Source organism: Eulemur rufifrons, chromosome 29 (genome assembly GCF_041146395.1).
Source record: "Eulemur rufifrons isolate Redbay chromosome 29, OSU_ERuf_1, whole genome shotgun sequence".
In the NCBI taxonomy this organism is placed as follows: domain Eukaryota; kingdom Metazoa; phylum Chordata; class Mammalia; order Primates; family Lemuridae; genus Eulemur; species Eulemur rufifrons.
This window is the reverse complement of record NC_091011.1, coordinates 34,985,460-35,003,474: the sequence shown is the minus strand read 5'-3', so window position 1 is coordinate 35,003,474 and position 18,015 is coordinate 34,985,460. Positions and strand designations below refer to the sequence as shown.

The 18,015-nt window shown below is 40.0% G+C and overlaps 1 protein-coding gene across 1 annotated transcript in view; it reads left to right on the top strand.

Annotated features, from left to right (window-relative positions):
* The window catches only part of LRRC72 (leucine rich repeat containing 72), a 165,461-nt gene that overhangs the window by 80,951 nt on the left and 66,495 nt on the right, over window positions 1-18,015 (top strand). The window contains exon 3 of the mRNA XM_069461931.1: window positions 3,779-3,889. The gene's annotated coding sequence lies outside the window, so the exon portion shown is untranslated. The remainder of the gene's footprint in view (window positions 1-3,778; window positions 3,890-18,015) is intronic.

Sequence of the window (18,015 nt, the reverse complement as noted above, 5' to 3'; positions counted from 1 at the left end):
TATTTAATTTTATGTTAAACAGAGGGAGGATTATTCATAAGATTTTTGGGAAAGGGGTGGGGAGTTTCTGGAATTGAGGGTTCCTCCTCTTTTAAACCATATAGGGTAAGTTTTGGGAGTTGCTGTGACATTTGTAAACTGTCATGGTACTGGTGGAAGTCTCTTTTAGTATGCTCATACAGTATACATAAACAGGGTATAATACATTAAGCAGGGTATAAGAAGCAGTAAAGGTAACCTGAGGTCATTTTTCATGGCCATCTGGGTTCTAGCTGGTTTTGGCCTGTTTCTCTACTGTCTCTTGTTTTATCAGAGACCTTACTTCAGAGCTTATGACTTCAGAGCCTGCCAGTCCCCTATCTCTCTGACACTTTGGGTTGAAGCAGAATGTCCTTCCAACAGGGAAACAAAGGCCATGTCCTTCTAAGAACACCAATAAGCATGGAACCACATCATATCTTTTCTTCCTCGTGTTGTTACTTCCCTGTAGTAGTCAACAATTCACACTGAAAATAATGACATAGAAGGAAAGTAATTCTTTTCGGTTCTTCCTTTCTCACCAGTATGCTAAAGGTAGAGAGCAGTGGTAGAATGCCCACATATCAAGAAATGAATTGAAAGCATTTGAGTTAATTTTGTGCAGTGTTTCTACTCTTCTGGTAAGAACAAAGTATATATACACATGTGAACTATGATAAAAGAATTATGGTAATTTCAGTAATTCTGCATATAATTTAAATGCTCTTATATTTGATTTTAAAACTAGCATTGTATAACATAAAGATAAAGGATAAAATTCATGCCAATTTTTTAATTCACAAATTTTTAAATTTTTACTTTTTCTTTACTTAGAACAACATGAAACAAATAAAAACTCCTATGGCAAGTTGAGGGAGACTACAGAAAAAAAGAACAAATTCTATATGTTAGTACTTTCAACAGAAATTGTTCTACTTTTTGAACAAGTGGCCCCATATTTTCATTTTGCATGGGGCCCACGATTTATGGAGCTCTTGTGTGAGCTCCACTGTGTGTCACTCAGCAGCCTCTGCAATATAACTTAAGCATTGTCCTCTTCATGTCACTGCCAAGTCTAATTCTCTGTCCCTCCTACCCCCAGAATCTATGAGCCACCTGGTTCCTTTAACAAATTCCTTTTCTGCTTAATCTAGCTGGTGTGGGTTCTAATTTTTGCAGCTAAGCACACTGCCTGATCACAATAATAATAAAAGTAATAGCTAAAATTTACAGATTCTTACTCTATGCTAGCATGCATTTTCATAATAATGAAATAAATACTATCATCTATAGTCTACAGATGAGAAAATCTAGGGTTAAAAATCAAATAAATTGTCTGAGTTCACCAGCTAATACATTCAAGGCAAGGATTCAAACCCAATAATCTGACTCCAACGCTGTGTAGGGCTGAGTTTATATTAATGTTTGTCCTTCCAAACATTGTTGATCCCTATGGCAAGAATTTTACTAAGTTCTAAATAGGCACAGTGCCACCTAAACAAATAGTCATTGTTACAATCAAAGACAGTAAATTTTTAAATCAAATATTGTTGCTGAAAACATAATTCTTAGGGACAATCCAATAAACTGCCTTTTCTGAGAATCACATTGGTGGTGATTGAGAATGTTCAATGGTCTTTATGTCTCCAGGATTTGCTGTCTCTGGATTTTATTTGCCTGCTTTTAGCTTTCTGGATTTTACAAGATTTTACCAGCATATGATTACATTGATTAGGAAAGGCAGACAAAGTGAAGAAGTTTGATGGCTTGAAATATGAATATTCACCTGTGTTTCTGTTTATCAGAGGCTCTAAAATAGCTTTTCCAGCAAATTTTTTTCATGCTGTTTATGCTAACATGGCTCTTATGGAAGTTCACGCAGATATCCTGGCAGGATAAAAAGTGTGCAATTACAGCTGATTCTTGAGAGGTCTTCACAGATAAATAAGGGGCCAGGTGTTGTGTCTCACACCTGTAATCCTAGCACTCTTAGAGGCCGAGGTGGGAGGATTGCTTGGGGTCAGAAGTTCAAGACCAGCCTGAGCAAGAGCAAGATGCTGTTTCTATAAAAAATTAGAAAACTTGGCGGGGCATGGTGGTAGGTGCCTACAGTCCCAGCTACTCGGGAGGCTGAGGCAGGAGAATCACTTGAGCCTGGGACTTTGAGGTTTGTGGTGAGCTGTGACGATGCTACTGCACTCCAGCCAAAACAAGAACAAAAGAGCAAATAAATGAGGGACCATAAAAGTTGAGATTGATAGAACTTGGGAGCTTGGACAATACTTACCTATACTACTTTTAACATTCTGCCGTATGTCCCTCAGTCTGTGGAAATTAAATTATTCTGACTTAGGGACATGTCACTTCAGTTCTTAGATGTTTTCAAATTTTGCTGATATAAGGTAACAGAAACATGGTACTTAAAAAAAAGTATGCAATTTATTATAAATAAAAAGCATGTAATGTGGGCTAAACTGTGCAAGTTAAAACACTGCAAACCATAAAGGTGAGGATCATAGGACAAATATTTCCTTAGCTATGAGTGGGATGGTGCCTTTATGATTTATTCTAAAATAACAAAACAATATGAAACAATGAAGTGTTTCTCTGTGCTTCATGAATATATATTAATTCAGTTCATGACAGAACAAGTCATTGGCTGTCTCTGCCAAACAGCCAAGAGGGGATGATTGATTGTTTTATGCAGAACCTCGCAGGGTCTAAAGGTACTTAAAATCTGTGTTTAACGAAATGCAAAATGCTGCCAAAAAATAAATGTAATGTGAATTTTATCACAATATTTACATTGATGACCAGAAGTATTTGAGAACTATTATTCATAAACTTCCCAAATCTACTACAAATGTTTTTATATAAACTATCTTTTCATTACTTCCTTAAACAAAACTATTATTGCCTTTAAAGTGTATGCACTAAAAAATAGATGTGATTACCTTTATTCTCTCACTTCACACATAATAGTGGTTTACTGTTTTCATGAGAAATTTTTTTTGCCATGTTAACATGAGCAAGTGGTTTATTTGGTTTACAGTCAAACAAGAAAATGCCCCTTCCTGAAAAGTAAATTGACTGACTTTTTTATTTACTTCCAATCTAAAATTATATCTTCATATAATTCGGTAACCATTTATTACCATAAGCCCATTTTTCAAATTTCTGGCTACTTAAAATTATTTTGGGGGAAAAGGATTGCTGATACTTGCCTCTGTCCACAAATGTGTTATATTAATTTGGGTTCCCCCATATGTAGATCCCAAGACACGGAATTAGATTTATCTGAAGGGCATTCACAGGAAGCTGAGTGAAGGAGCAGGGGCAGTGAGAAGGAAGGAGAGGCCAGCACAGGTGAACATGACTGAGATGGCTGCTGTAGACAGCAGGAGTGACGCTGCCGGGACCTTCGCGAAACGGTGCCCACACTCTCCATTCGAAGGACACCTACTGTCCTCCCTCAGTAGAGGGTTACCTGGGGCAATAACTCCCTCACACCTCCGGGCTGCCTATCCCTGGGCTGAAGAAGCTCCCATGACTTCAGAGAAAGCTCTGAGACAGGAAAGTGGGGACCCTCCTGCCTAGGAGTGCAAGATAAAATTCAAGACACTCGATTAAATTACGATTTTAGATAAATACCAAAGACTTTCTTATCATAAATATTACATGAGACATACATAAAAATTATTCATTATTTAGCTGAAATTCAAATTTAACTGGGCATCCTGTACCCTTGTCTCCTCCCTAGGTATGGCAGCGTATCCTGGCACGTTCTTGAGGTGGAACACCGTCGGCATGAGTCTGAGCTCGCCCAGAACTGGCCACTCCTGGAGCAGCTAAAATCCGAGCTGGGCTGAAGGTAGGCAAAGCAGGGCACCAAAAACATCTGCTACCTGTGGTTATTCTTCATTGTAGGTGAAGAATACATCTACTAACTGCACCCAGTCAGAACTCCACACGTATTTATCCTTATGCATCTTCATTTTTCTGGTCAACACTTCTATTGCTACTCATAAGTCTCCATGTAACCTCTCCATAAATAATTTTTTATTTGATTTTTTTACAGCACCAGCTTTGCATAAGCAAAAGTATACAACAAAATTATACTTACCTTTTGAATCCTCTCAAGTCCTCTTGGATTTGCTCATGCCATTTTCTTGTCACACTGTCATCATCGATGCTTTATGTGCTACCAGTACATGTCAGTCCAAGCCCTCTAAGAAGCAGAAGCCAAGGCAGGACTAGCTGTGCAGGAGATTTACTGGGGGCAACAACACCTGCCACCTGTGAGGGGGAGACAGGAAGAGACAGAGGAGAGAGGTGCTAGTCAGATCAAGATGTAGGTCCAACTGCAGGTGAATGAGAGAGGAAAGGAAAAAGGATAGGTAGAAGAGTTTGAGACTGCAGTGTAGTTTTTGTTGTTGATATTTTATTTTAATATATTTAATTAACACATGAAACTTGTATATAATTAAGGGGTATGATATGATGATTTGATATATGTATACATTGTATAATTTGTGTATGTGTATGTGTGTGTGTGTGTGTGTGGTGAGGGCACTTAAAATCTGCTCTCTTATCAAATTTCAAGTAAAAAATACAGTACTATTGACTGTAGTCACCATGCTGTACATTAGATCTCCAGAACTTATCCATCAAGGAGTGCAGCAGGGCCTCTGGGGAGACCCTTTGGAGGAGTCCTGCATTCCTCAGGAATAGGGCTGGGTCAGCGACCCTGCCACACTCCGTCACTGGCCAGGAATGGCTCGTGGGAAGTATGGCCTCAATGGGGACACGGATGGAGGTCAGAGCACAGCAGTCAGGCCCCTGGCAATACCAGATCTGGGACACTCCCTTTCATGACTGGCCACGACACAGTAGCTTTCACCAGAAGGGGTACGAAAACACACCTGGTAAAGATGTACTTATTAACGGACTGAGTATGCTGTTTAGAGATGATTTTGAAAATAATTAAGGTTCACATTCATAAAACTTAAGTAACCGGGATGTCTGAGTTGTAGGGATATTTTGGAGTGGGGAAACTTTGCAGCTTTTTTTTTCAAATCACAGCTACTTAGACATCAGCTTATTTCAATAGCTCCTTAGGGTTTTCTCACAATAAACTGATAAACTATAGCAGTATCTACTTTGTAGGGCTACTGCGAGAATCATATGAAGGTAACTCAGGTAGAGCTTTTAGCATAGTAAAAGTTCAATTAATATTAGCTGTTGTTGAACTATCATTAAAAAGGAATGTGACATGTATACATATAAAATCATCCACTTTCCACATTATTCTTGGCTTCACATTCCTGAAGAACACAACATCCCCTTTCCCATTGCCAGAGAAACTGAAAGGAATGGGTCACCAGGATTGATTTTCCCACTCACTGTAACTGTGAGATCCCTGAAGTCATGGATGTACAACTCGAAATCTACTAACTCTATTTATCATGAATTGCTGCCCAACAATTCACCCCTAAAACCAAGTGGCTTAACACAACAATAAGCACTCATTACATCTCAAGTTTCTGTTGGTCAAGAACTCAGGAAGGGCTTTTGTGGGCAGTTCTCACTTCTTGTCTCTCATGTAGTTGCAGTCAGATGCCAGCTGATCCTGCAGTCATCTGAAAGTTTGATTGGGTCTAGAGCAGCAGTCCCCAACCCCCGTGCCGTGGCCTGTTAGGAACCGGGCATGCATCACCACCTGAGCTCCCCACCCTCCACCCTTCCCACCCCCCATCCATGGAAAAATTGTCTTCCATGCAACTTAAGAACCAGCCCTCACAGCAGGAGGTGAGTGGCAGGCGAGCAAGCGAAGCTTTATCTGTATTTACAGCTGCTCCCATCGCTGTAATCACCATCTGAACTCTGCTTCCCTCTCACCCCATCCATGAAAAAATTGTCTTCCATGAAACCAGTCCCGGGTGCCAAAAAGGTTGGGCACCACTGGTAGAGGATCCATTTCCAAGATGGCTCACTCATTAGATTAGAAAGTCAGTGCTGGTTCCAAGGTCACCTGCTCATTAGACTGACATGTTGGTTGAAGGCTTCATATCCTCTGCTCAGAGCTGTTTGGGTATCCTCACAGCGTGGGATTTAAGAAACAAAGGTGAAAGTTTCAATTACTTATATGACCTAGTGTTGAAAGTCACACTTCTTCACTTCCACCATATTCTACAGGTCACATAGGGCTAGCACCCAAGGGTATAAATACCAGGAGGCAAAGATCACTGGGGACGATGTTGCTTCTAATGTATACATTATTATCTCCTGCAGAATATATGCGTTTGAAAGAAACTATGTTATAATAGCGTGCTTATAGCACAGAAGATTACAGACAAAAACCATCTTTCACCAGAGGTAAACTAAGCCTTGATTTTTTACTTGTGTACACAGGCAAATGCAACCTCACAACTCTGCCCCACCCTTTTAAGACAAGGTGTAAAGCAGAATATAAGTGGGCAGCTTTCAAGCATGATTCAACACAAAGTTGGATTTGACTTGGCCTAATCAGTGCATTTAGTAAATACACAATTAAATGCCTTTAGAATAGCATTGCTTCTCCACTTTGCCAACACTCCCCGCAGTCTTAAATCCTACAAGGTGTGTATTATCTGCCTGGCCCCTAAAGGCACTTGCAATCCCTGCCATAAGAAACCGAGGTTATGAGTATAGAGGGCTGAAGGGGTGTGGGGGAAAGGGAGGGAGAGAGGGCTCTTGAAGCAAGCTCACTCAGCAATCCTTCCCTGTGGAGGATAGCATAACAACAAATAAAGGTCTTGGCAGTATCACGAAGGATTTAACACAGGCAAGAGAACAGTGTTCTTGAGAGTGAAGTTTGTTAAATACCAAAGCAAGGAAATGGAAACTCCTCAGGAGGTCTTTAGAAATAGGAAAGATTCTAATCTGTCTGGAAGAATTTAGGTGTGGTTTTTCTTGGGGGTAAATGGGTTGGTTTATATAACTTCACAAAGTTCCCTCTATGATTTCTTTGACCTCCTTCTATGACTTTTTAAAAAGTTATCCCCCTTTCCCAGCACCTCTGCCCCCACAAAGGCCCTGTAGGTGCAGAGTATATCATGATCTATCATGGAGCTCAGTATTTTCCCTCTTCTGGGAAATGGGAGACCACCCACGCTGAGCAGTGATGGCTGCCGCCTAAAATCTACACATTTGGCTTGCTGTAAATTGTCTGTCATTTCATTTTTCCATTTGTAGAATTATTTTCAAAGTCTTGTCATTAGTATTTTTTAAAGTTTTTTTTATTATTTTGTATTTTTTCCCAAAAAACATTCCCTGTGCAAAAAGATTCTAATTAACTTTTAGTGTATCCAATAATATATGTATATTTTTAAAGCTCAAAACTTTTAAGGGGAGAAAAAAGTAGTTTGTAATTTATGCTTTATCCAAGCCTCCTCATTTTCAATGTGTGTGTTCTCATGTGAAGAAATCCAATGCTTCCAACATATTCTTTGAATGTTATGTTTTCTTTTCTAAACAAACAATGTGATGATCAATTTCAATCTTATGCCTAAGCTTCTATACAAGTGTGTTTTCCATTAAAGCTCATCATAACTTTTCCAAATGTGTTTCTCAAACAAATCAAGATTCTTTTATCCCTACATAGTTAAATAGTCTTGATTTAATTTGAGAAAAATGTCACATATCACAGGTCAACAGAAACTGTAGATGTCTGAATGCCACTGTTAAAAATTTTGTTGCACTAATGTAAAGATATTAATATACTATACATCACCTTTTATACACTGAAAATTTAGAAATTTCTTAACTCTCTTTTTCCCTGTGTGGTGCTATAACTTTCAATGTGTTCTTAACTTTTAAAACCAGACCTTTTTGTTTTTTCAGTTTTCCCAGTATTTCATTATGGAAAATTTCAAATTTATAGCAAAGTTGAAAAAATTTTACAGTGAACACTCACATGTATATTGCCTTTTACCATAATCTTACTATCACCCCTTTACCATACACAGGCCTATTTTGATAAACATAAAACTATCACCTCTTACTCTCTACAGTCTAACACACAGGTTATCTTGAGAATTTCTGCTATATTGCCTGTGTATCCCCACCAGACCAAAACATTTGAACAAGCTTTATATTCTGTGGTTTGAATTATAATGATAGCAGATTAAAAATAATAATGACTACAATGAATTAAAATATATCAAACCTCTAGGAATCCATGAATTCATAATAAAACTTTAATAAAAGTGTATTGGTTATCCTTCGAGCTTTCCAATACCAACTCACCATTCTGAAAATGAATCAATAAAGGGGAAAAAGAGAGCAATTGTTCTTTTTCCCTGTACAAACTGTATTTATGGGTAGCTAAATCAAGGACAAGAAAAAGTTATTTTTAGAAAATGGTAGGAAATAAATGCAAAAGGAATGAAAGTTACCATGTTACAACCCCTAATGAAATAAAGGGAATAGACAAGCATCAAAAGCTGCTAAAATCTTTAGGTAGAAGCTTGGTAAAGTTATAATGAGAAAGTCAGACTGACATCTTCTGAATCCACTGATCAATTTTAATATCACCAAAAAGCAAGACAGCAGACATTATGGGTCCTCTGATGATATAATTAGAAGTACACTATGTCATCTCTAAACTATTTCTCCATTAAAAAAAAATTGCACTGGAATCTAACTCAAGCCTCTGAATAGATCTAACTCCCAATATACAGGAAAACACAGGCAAAAAAGCACACAATATATAGTACCATGAGGAAGCAAGCAACCAAATGCAGAAGATAGGATATTATACAGGACCAATGAGCTGGTTTATTCAACAACTAAAGGATTTTAAAATAGAAGAGGGTGGTAAATGGAAGTATATTTTAAAAGATTTAAGAAACACATTAATCAAATCCTAATTTTGAACCTTGTTTGGGTCCTAATTGAAACAAACCATTTGTAAATAGACATTTTCAAAACAGTTAAAAAAATTTGAACATGGAATAAATATTAAATAATATTAAGCAATTATTTGAAGTATTTAGTTGTTTTAATAGCACTGTGGTTACATTTAATTTATAAGATGTCTTTATCTCTTACAGTTACATATCAAAGTACTTCATAGGTGAAATGACATATTTAGATGTTCTTTTCAAACACTCCATAAAAAATATGGACAGATATATAAACAAGATTAGCAAGATTTTATTCTCTCTACACTTGTGTATGTTCAAAATTTTTTATTAAAAGAAGTTAGAAAAAAATGTTATCAGGAATTATGATGATAAGGGAGGCACGTGAGGAGAAAGAATAAACAAAGTTTCATTAGCTTTAAAACATACGTTATACTTTAAAAAAAGAGTTGGCTCATAGGAATATGTTGAAAAATTATATTGAAGTGATACTGTATGTGTCAAGAAGGTCCTTCAGTTGCATATTAGGGATTTGATAATTTATTTTATAATAAATGTGAACCCAATAAGAAATTTTACACTGAACAGTGATATAATTAACCCTTGTTTTAAGAAAAATAATTACCTTTAAGAATTTTTGCAGCTAACCAATATAAAGTCACTGGAGCATAACAAAAAGAAAATAGCTAGCTTTTGCTTGTTTAGTTTTGAAATATACAATAATTTTATAATAGTGAAAAGGCATTTTCAAACTATTTCCTACTCCCAGAGATTCTGAGATGTTCTGTACTTTCTCTCTCCCACCCACATCGTAATATTAAGGTGAGAATCTTTTTTAATGGGGAAAAAATAAAATAGCAGGCCAAAGGCAGAGGAGCAAAGAGGCAAAATGAATGTGGGACTCACTGCTAACCTCCAATACCCAAAGCCACACCACTTTCCCCATTGACAAGGTATAGAAAATGAAGCATCAAGGTAATTGGGCGCAGACAGATTCTTGGTGGGGTCCATCTTCAGCTGGAGCAAACTGAACAAGGAGCTGGTCCATAGGACCCCAAAGCAAGAAAATCAGAGAAGAAACAGTGAAACTCTCCATTGGAAGCTGCAGACTTCAGGTTAAGATAGCATTCAGCCACTCTGCCAGCCCCCTCAGACCAGCAAAAGCTTTCCCCAAACATGGAGCGCTCCGGTGACTCATTTTTTAGTAATTCTAAACAAAGCTACAGTGGGTAAGTCACTGCAAGGAGTCCTGGAGAAAGTCCTGGCAGCAGCTTCAGGCTTCACAGGGGGTCTTGCAGAAGGAGCAGAGAAATGAGGTCACAGGGTTTAGGAAAAGCCTCCCAACAGGGATCAGTACTGGAGACTAGAGAAAGACACAAATGGCAGGAAAGGGTGGTATTGATGAAATGGAACTAAGGAGCAGGGCCTAGACTGAGAGCTGCCCCTTATGCCGATCTGGGAGTGATTATGGCAGGCAGGAGGAAAGGAAAAAAAATTAAAAAAAAAAAAAAAAAAGAAAAAGAGAGAGAGAGGACACAGGGGTAAAAAAAAAAAGGATGTTAGAAGGAGAAGGGAAAAGGAAAAAAAAACATGAAAGTGGATGTTGAACCAGCCTCCAGAGTCTCTTGATGTGTATAACACATTTACACTTAACACCCAATGTACCTCAGAAAAATAATACCAAGGTATAATATCAAGATGAACTCAAATTACTTTCTCCCTAAGATGTGCCTTTTTTATGAGACATTTAACTGTTTGGGTTTTATTTTTTTTTCCTCAGAAATGAATAATATTCCTTGCCTAAATAAATTGTAAGATATCATTATAGATTATTTTCTAAAATGTAGAAGCAATTTTGCTAGATGCTTGTTTTTGTTACTTGCTTGGGTATTGATCTTAATTTCAATTTCAAAATATGTCACATGCTATCTCCTGTGTCTCCCTACTCAGACCAACACTATGAAGAAGGCTCTGCCCCAACAAAGGAGCTGGGTCCCTCTGGCCTATCTCTGTCATGTGTGTTATTCCATTCTTCCCTCTTGACTTTGCTCTGGTTCCCAGCTTCCTTGCAGTATCTTCCCAGTGTTTGCCTCTCTCTTACTGAACTTTGCAATATGATTCTGGTTTCCTGGCTTTGATTTTCAGTATACACTAGTCTAGGAGTAGCTTTAATGCTCTGGCTAGAGCAGAAGAGAAAAGGCGATGTTGGCACAAATTACAGAAGCCCAGTCATCTTCAAGGGAGTCTAAGCCCAACTATGATGCATGTCACTAATGAGATTGATAGCAGGTTAGTCCTTGCTGGGGGGGCCCCGGAAAAATTTTGTTTTCTAGGCTCCATCCTCCTCCCTGTCTTCCTGCGGCTACTATGATTATCCGCCTTCATCTGACCCAGAACTAACATCTAAAAAAGTGATTCTTAATTTCAACTGCCCATGAGAGTCAAGTGAGGGGCTTTAACAAATACTGATGCCAAGGTCCTACCCTTAGTGATTTCATTGCATTGGGCCTGCAGTGATGTCTGGGCTTTGGGATCTTTTAAAACTTCCCAGTTAATTTTATTGTACCGCCAAGCTTACAAAATACTGCCCTAGAAACATATCCCAGAGTTCTGGTTGCCCAAGTGGTACTTCAATCTAACCAGTCTCCACTCATTTAAATCAGGGAAGAGAGGGAATAGGACAGATGATATGTGAAATGTCATTCACTAATAAAGTAATAATGCTGAAAATGATAAAGCTAGTCCAAGTATATTGGGATGTGTTGGAACAATGTAGCATTACCTTTGCCTATTCAAATACATTCACATGACATCTGGACCAATTTTGGCTGCAAGGAAGATATTCATATTGCACTGGGTTTAATGTAGAGTATAGGAAGACAGAAACCAGAAATATGTGGTGTTCATAACAGATCAATACCAGATCCATTTCAAGAGAGTTGTAGAATGTATGAAGAGAAGATGCCGAGCAATGAATAAGAAAGGACCAAGAACTGTAGCCAAGAAATGGGGATCAATGATCAGGAGCTGGAAAAACAGAAAAGGCAACCAAGGACAAGTACCAGATGGCTCCAGGTCATTCTAGTGGAATGAATATTGCACAAATCCTGGTTAGTATCTGCCCACTTCCACAGTGCAAGTGTAATTTGGCACCTGACTGCTCACAGGTCCTAGAGTAATATGATTTACTTTATTTTCCTTGAAATATGTTGTACCAGTCAACATAGGCTGAGTTATACTGCAGTGACAAATAATGACTTTCCCACAAAATCTCAGAGGAGCAAAACCACAAAGTATCTCAGTCATGTCACACCTATTGGGAACAGGTAAAGTAGAGGGGGCCTCAGTTTATAGTAGTCATTCAGGGACCCACCCTGATGGTCTCAAATGCTGCTCATCTTCATGTCATAGCAAAAGAAATGTCATGGTCTTGTGCTGGCATTTAAATGCCAGCTCAGAAGTGACCCAAGTTACTTCTATTTACAACTCACTGGCAACAACTGGTCACCTGGCCCCCCTCAACCAGAAGGGATTGAAGAAGTGCAATTTAACCATATGTCAGAAAGTGGGAAGGATCAGGAATATGATGAGTATCTCTAATGGTAACATACTTTGAGAAAGAGTCAACTTTTTGTTTTTCCTGTTTTTCATGGAAATATCTGTGGATAAAGGTATGGCATGTTGTATAACTGGTTTGTACTCACTTGAATGTAATCTTCATGAGGGCAAGAATTTTTTTTTTTAACCTAATTTGTCTCTAGGGCTTAACATAGGAGACTTCAACAACTATTATTGGGTAAATAAAACTCTAGGGAAAAGTAAGCATAAGCAAAAAGAATAGAGCTAAGCGTAATGTTATTATTTATCAGCATGATTATGACTACTTACTATTCATTATTTTAAAAATCACCAAGTAAGAAGTTTCCATATCCAAATGATGTACCAACTACACTGAAATGATGCTATCATCCCTTCCTCAAATCGCTTAGGGAGTCTTGCCATCAAGTGTGAATCCTCTCATATTCAACTACAAATAGGCAAGTCAACCTTAAAATGTAAGAAAAAGGTGAGGGGGCGCAAAGAAGATGGATTTTCCTTCTTAGACTCTCAACATATAGATTAGCATTTCATTTCTGCAGCTGGCTGGGAAATCTTCGTCATTTATATTGTTCTAAATTTTCCCTAAATTGATCGACAAATTTAATGCAACCCTGGCCAAAATACTAGTTGGACTGTTTTCTTCATAAAATTGTTTCCATTTTAATTTTATCTATTTCCTAACTTTCATAGAGTCACCAAATTTTACTCAAAAAGTCTTTGACATTTGCTAGATAGCTAGATTGGCTCAGCAAAATGTTTGAGGCCACTGAAACCCAGGGGTAAATTTATTAAGAAATGAAACCATATGAGGATAACCACCATCCACACCATGGGAAGAGGGTGTGGAGCCCAGTGTTCTCTCCTACTCTGGACCACCCTCTGAGTGTAGTGACAAGGACTCCAGGCGTGGGGACCTTCCCCCTTCACAAGGACCCCAGGACCCTCCCACCCCGCTGTCAGTCCTTGTGACAAGTTAGAGGGAGCTGCCCTGAGAGGCTAATCTGAGCTTCATTATGGTCTTAGGCCCAGAGTCTGGGCTGCATAAGGACAGGATCTGGCCATTGTGTAGTTTGAATCCAGCAAGAAAGCCCATTGTTACCCATAGGATGACAAGTAACATCATATGGTGACAAGTACGAAAAAGGAAGAAGCCATCACGACAGGAAGGGTTCAAGTTTCCTGGCCTTATCTAGTTGGCTCTGCATTCTGGATGCTGGTCTTCCCTCATGGCATAAAGACAACGTGGCCTGTCCAGTGGAGCTGCGTGCACAAGGTTCAAAGGCAGCAGACTGGCAGATTAACTGTGGCCACTCACCTCCCCATGCGGAGAGCTGAGTCTCATTCCTATGTGTGTCCCCAGCAGCAACCGCCTTCCTAGCATGTGATGGGGTTTTTTCCGAAGAAACCAGGTGAGGATGTTCGGAGTAGACTGTTCATGGCTGAGGGCTGGTCAGTCCCCAACAGAAGCTCCAAAAGAGACCCCCGAGTCTCTTGGACTCTTTAAACTTTTCCTTCTAGTGGGAGACCCTCCATGGACCTGAGCTCTGTCCAGCACTTACCTGGGGTGGGCTGGCAGGCACAGGGTGCCAGTTAATTTCCACAGAATGAATGATTCTTTCTCATCTGTGGTTATTTCCTAGTTTTCACCTGTTAACAATAACACTGCAATGATTTATTTATGTATTTATTTTCACCCACAGGCGTGGGTGAAATTTAACAATTTCAAAGTTAAAATGTCACTTGAAATTGTCATTCTCTGTGGGAGGGGGGGAAATAGTCATGCATATTCTTTACTTTATGAAAACCACACTTGTTAGCCATGTTATGTACTATAGCAACACTCTGCACGCACCATCAAAGCTTTCTATTCTGACAACCCAATGTTTTTTCTGTAAGTGGAAAAAAAATCTTATAGTTTTTTTTTTTTTTGTATTAGCTATTTGCCATATTAACTTTCCTCTTTAAATAGACTGCTATAAAAAATTGCATCTGATCAAGGTTTTAACTCTTGATAGAACAGACTGTTGCTAGGTGAGCAGCGAGTCTCAGTAGCATGAAGGAGGGAGCAGGTGGCCGGGCCCAAGCTGAGAGAAGATGTCCACGCAGAGAGTGGGCCCACACTGGGGATTTAGGGCCTGAGCACGGTCCAGAGACCAAGCCCAGGGGCACGGTTGGGAGGACAGTTCTGCCATTCAGAGTTCAAGGTAGGTGAGGAGAATGTCCAGGTGAAAGCAGGCAGCCCGATGGGTGGGACAGGAACTCCAGAAGGGTGAAGAGGGCATCCCTGTGGAGGTACCGGTAGACACATGTGACCTGTCAGCCTCCAAGCTAAGTGAGGGGGACATCCACTTGTCATAGTGTGTCGGGGCCTGAGCAGGGTGAGGAGGGTGTTTAGACCAAGACAGGGTGGCCTGGTGATGGGACGTTAAGCAGGAGCAGTGAGAGATGGGTGTTCATGCAGGGGCAGGGGCTGCTGTAAAAAGTCTGAGCCCAAGAAAGGTAAGAAGCGTATCCACGTGAAGACGAAACCAAACCTGTGCTGTCAGAAGGCAAGCAGAGTGAGGAGGCGGCATACATGGAGCGCCAGCCTAGTGCAGAAGATCGGAGCCTTACCAGGGCCTGTGGGCATCCCTGGCAGGAAGAGGCTCAGAGTGGGAGTCAGAGAATGTCCAGCCCACTCCAACCCCCAGCCTTCCAGGAGGACTTAGGGCAACGCTGGATCCTGTGTGTCAATGTACATTTGCAAAGCCTATCCGAGTAGAGGTTGGCCTGGTCCTGCCTGCAGGTGACCTTGGACATGGTCCTTCCTCTCTTCATGCTTCACTCATAAAGTCTGAATGCTGTGAAAATGTGTATAAGTTATTTTATTTCCCCCAGTTAGACCCTTTGAAATAGACCCTTTGTAATGTAAAAACAATAACAAAAGAGGAAAAGTAATAATGTCATGTATATTTCTCTCAAAATATGAATGGTTCAGGTCGGGCGCGGTGGTTCATGCCTATAATCCTAGCACTCTGGGAGGCTGAGGCAGGCGGATCATTTGAGCTCAGGAGTTCGAGACCAGCCTGAGCAAGAGGGAGACCCCATCTCTACTAAAAATAGAAAGAAATTATATGGACAGCTAAAAATATATATCAAAAAAATTAGCCGGGCATGGTGGCACATGCCTGTAGTCCCAGCTACTCGGGAGGCTGAGGCAGAAGGATTGCTTGAGCCCAGGAGTTTGAGGTTGCTGTGAGCTAGGCTGACGCCACAGCACTCTAGCCCGGGCAACAGAGTGAGATGCTGTCTCAAAAAAAAAAATATGAATGGTACCAATTCGTGGTACCAATATGAATGTAAATAAAACAATCTAACCAAATTCTAACAGGACAAGCCCTAAATCTTTGTTCTTTCATCCAACATAACCCCACATGTAGTAGATCAGTTTTTAAATCTGGTCACTCTGTGATAAGTTTGGTTCAGATTTTTCCCCCTTCTTTCTCCCAGTGCCAGGTATAAATTCAAGGACAGAGAACAGTCCCTACCTACAGTTACTCACAGAAGAACACACACAATGCCACAAAACACTCCATCAGAGTGCCAATACAAGTTTCCTCTGCAGGAGACAATTTTCAAAGACAGTATTTTCTACCTTCAAAAAAAAATCCCGGATTAGCCCCCATCAAAATTTATTATATTTGCAAATAAAGTATAGCGCTATCATCTGATTCTAAATATCCCTTTAGAGGTAAGGTGAACCCAACTCAATGGGACCGTGATTACCATTAAGCAGGGCCCACGCTGGGTGTGGAAGAAGGGACAGCTAACCTTCGTGGCTACATATTACCCCATGATCGAGGTAGATGCTATGAACTGAATATCGGTGTCCCCTTGAAATTCATATAATGAAATCCTAACTCCCAATGAAATGGTATTAGGAGGTGGGGCCTTTGGGAGGTAACTAGGTCATGAGAGTGGAGCCTTCAGGAATGGGATTAGTGCTCTTATGAGAAGAGATAGGTCAGCTCTTTCTCTGCTCTGCACCATAGCCTTACCAAATAGATTGATTTGATTAAGATAGTAGCCCTACCCATTATATTAAGTGAAGTATCCCAAGAATGGAAAAACAAGCATCACATGTACTCACCAGAAAATTGGTTTCCCTGGTCATCACCTAAATACACATCTGGGAACGACACCAATCGGATATCAGAGTGAGGTGGGGGGTGGGGGGAGGGGATGGGTGTATGCCTACACAATGAGTGCATTGCGCACTGTTTGGGGAATGGTAACGCTTGAAGGTACTGACTCGGGAAGCGGGGGTGGGAAGGGGGGGTGGAAGGGAGGGATATATACCTACATGATGGGTGCAACGCGCACTATCTGGGGAACAGACATGCCTGGAGCTCTGACTTGGGGGGAAAGGTGGTACATGGGCAACGTATGTAACCTGCAATTCTGTATCCCCCATAACAATAAGATGAAATAAAAAATAAATAAATAAATAAATAAAACCTACTTCCTTCTTATTAAAAAAAAAAAAAGATAGTAGCCCTGAAATTATTGCAGAAAATCACCCAGTGATTAGGCAGAGCTCCCTGGCTCTGTTCTTGATTCTCTCAAGTAGAAATTACATCAGGAAGAGAGGTTCTGCCCTGTTTGATCACGAAGGATTAATAATAATTAGATATCGAGGATCCATTAGTGATAGAAAGAGCTATAATATCAGCATTTTCTACTGCTATGGATAGAACCCATGGCAGTGAAATAAAAGGATATCATCTTTCCGGAGTGGAACAGGCAATGACTGGAAACAAATCACCTTTTCCTGCCAACATCTATTCCAGCAAGTCTCATTTCCTCCTCCCAACCTGAAACCTCGCCTCTTTGTTCAACTGTCTTTCCACCCTGCTCAGCCATCACCTGCCCCAGCAAGTGAATCTTGATTGTCTGCCAATCATTGCAATACCTCTCTCCCTGCCAGAGATTGATTTGGGGTGGGCACGTGACTCAGTTCTGGCCAAGGATGCACGGAGGGAAGCATTCAGGGAAAGGTTCCAGAAAAGGTTTCCTCTCTCTCTCTCCTAAGAAGGTGACAGTGGAATGTAGGCCCTCTTCTTCCTCTCAATAGTGACATGTCAGTATGTGAAACCTCGAACTGCTACAGTTATTCTGTGATGGGGAAAGGCAACCTAAAAAGAAAGCCAATTTAGGAGAGTACAGGATTTAAAATTAGTAGAGATTTAGAGCTCTGGCCCTGATTGTATGGATCCTAAAACTGTTCTCCTTCCAGACTTCATGTTAATAGGGACAAGACACTTCTTTACTGTTTAAACAAATAGATCTTGATGTTCTAATATTGTAATAAAAAGAATAATCCTAACAGATTACCCCAAAGTTAGCACATTTCCATGCCAATGAGTCTGTTAGTGGCTATGGGCATGATAAATTGGAGGGACTTATATCCTGGGTTATTAGAAGCAACAACTAGGGTAATGTATAGATAAACAAT